This window comes from Grammomys surdaster, unplaced genomic scaffold (assembly GCF_004785775.1).
Source record: "Grammomys surdaster isolate TR1022 unplaced genomic scaffold, NIH_TR_1.0 125372, whole genome shotgun sequence".
NCBI classification, from domain to species: domain Eukaryota; kingdom Metazoa; phylum Chordata; class Mammalia; order Rodentia; family Muridae; genus Grammomys; species Grammomys surdaster.
This window is the reverse complement of record NW_021620244.1, coordinates 73,622-75,769: the sequence shown is the minus strand read 5'-3', so window position 1 is coordinate 75,769 and position 2,148 is coordinate 73,622. Positions and strand designations below refer to the sequence as shown.

General features: G+C 34.5%; 1 non-coding gene across 1 annotated transcript; it reads right to left on the bottom strand.

Annotated features, from left to right (window-relative positions):
- Positions 1 to 1,665: 1,665 nt before the first annotated feature.
- LOC114637720 lies at positions 1,666 to 1,772 on the bottom strand. Its single transcript, XR_003713783.1, has one exon. It is a non-coding gene; the product is annotated as a U6 spliceosomal RNA (small nuclear RNA).
- Between the last annotated feature and the right edge of the window lie 376 nt (positions 1,773 to 2,148).

Sequence of the window (2,148 nt, the reverse complement as noted above, 5' to 3'; positions counted from 1 at the left end):
GTTTGATGTTGGCTACTGGTTTGCTGTATATTGTTTTTAATATGTTTAGGTATGGGCATTGAATTCCTGATCTTTCCAAGACTTTTATCATGAAGGGATGTTGAATTTTGTCAAATGCTTTCTTAGCATCTAGTGAGATGATCATGTGGTTTTTTTCCTTGAGTTTGTTTATATAGTGGATTACATTGATGGGTTTCCAAATATTGAACCATCCCTGCATTCCTGGGATAAAACCTACTTGATCATGATGGATGATTGTTTTAATGTGTTCCTGGATTCAGTTTGCTAGAATTTTATTGAGTATTTTTGCGTCAATGTTCATAAGGGAGATTGGTCTGAAGCTCTCTTTCTTTGTTGGGTCTTTGTGAGGTTTGGGTATGAGTGTAATTGTAGCTTCATAAAACGATTTTGGTAGTGTTCCTTCTGTTTCTATTTTGTTGAATAGTTTGAAAAGAATTGGTATTAGGTCTTCCTTGAAGGTCTGATAGAATTCTGCACTAAAACCATTTCATCCTGGGCTTTTTTTGGTTTGGAGACTTTTAATGAGTGCTGCTATTTCCTTAGGGGTTCTGGGACTGTTTAGATGGTTTATCTGCTCCTGATTTGACTTTGGTACCTGGTATCTGTCTAGGAAGTTGTCTGTTTCATCCAAGTTTTCCAGTTTTGTTGAGTATAGGCTTTTATAGTAGGATATGATGATTTTTTGAATTTCCTCAGTTTCTGTTGTTATGTCTCCCTTTTCAGTTCTGATTTCATTGATTTGGATACTGTCTCTGTGCCCTCAGGTTAATCTGGCTAAGGGTTTATCTATCTTGTTAATTTTTTTCAAAGAACCAGCTCCTGATTCTTTTGGTATTTTGTATTGTTCTTTCTGTTTCTATTTGTTTGATTTCAGCCTTGAGTTTGATTATTTTCTGCCTTCTACTCCTCTTGGGTGTATTCGCTTCTTTTTGTTCTGAGCTTTTAGTTGTGCTGTCAATTTGTTAGTATATGCTCTCTCCAGTTTCCTTTTGTAGGTACTTAGAACTATGAGTTTTCCTCTTAGCACTGCTTTCATGGAGTCCCACAAGTTTTGATATGATGTGTCCTCATTTTCATTAAATTTTAAAAAATCTTTAATTTCTTTCTTTGTTTCATCCTTGACCAAGTCACCATTGAGTAGAGAGTTGTTCAGTTTCCATGTGCATGTGGGGTTTCCATTGGTTTTGTCATTATTAAAGACCAGCCTTAGTTTGTGGTGATCTGATAAGATGCAAGGGATTATTTCAATCTTTTTGTATCTGTAGAGGCCTGTTTTGTGACCAGTTATATGATCTATTTTGGAGAAGGTACCATGAGATGCCGAGAAAAGGGTATATTCTTTTGTTTTAGGATGAAATGTTCTATAGATACCTGTTAAATCCATTTGGTTCATAACTTCTGTTAATTTCAAATGTCTCGGTTTAGTTTCTGTTTCCATGATATGTCCATTGCTGAGAGTGGTTAGTTGAAATCCCCCACTATTATTGTATGAGGTGTAATGTGTATTTTGAGCTTTAGTCAATTTTCTTTTATGTAGGTAGGTGCCCTTGCATTTGGGGCATAGATGTTCAGAATTGAGAGTTCATCTTGGTAGATTTTTCCTTTGATGAGTATGAAGTGCCCTTCCTTATCTTTTTTTTTATTCAAAATATGGAATGCTTAACGAATTTGCATGTCATCCTTGCACAGGGGCCATTCTAATCTTCTCTGTATCGTTCCAATTTTAGTATATGTGCTGCTAAATCTAGCACTCCTGCTGCTTTTTCAATGATGGTGATAAAGTGCTTGCTATCATTTTTGAAACTGCTGTGTCATGATGTAATATAAAAGGTAATCTCAATGTCTGGGTGAAAATAGTGTTCTAAATGTCCATCTTCATAACAGAATATTAACAATCTTCGGATACTTAGCTGATTCATTATAATATGAAATTTCCAATTATAATGTACATTGTGAACACAACAAAACAATATTCTGCATAGAAAAAAATCATGTAAAAATAACAGGATTTTTAAAAGACTGCTTAGTACTTAAAGTTCATATGAGTCTAATATCTGTCTTTAATCTATTGTCTATCCATTTATGTATCTACGTACCTGTCTGTCTTCTATCAGTCATCTATCTTTA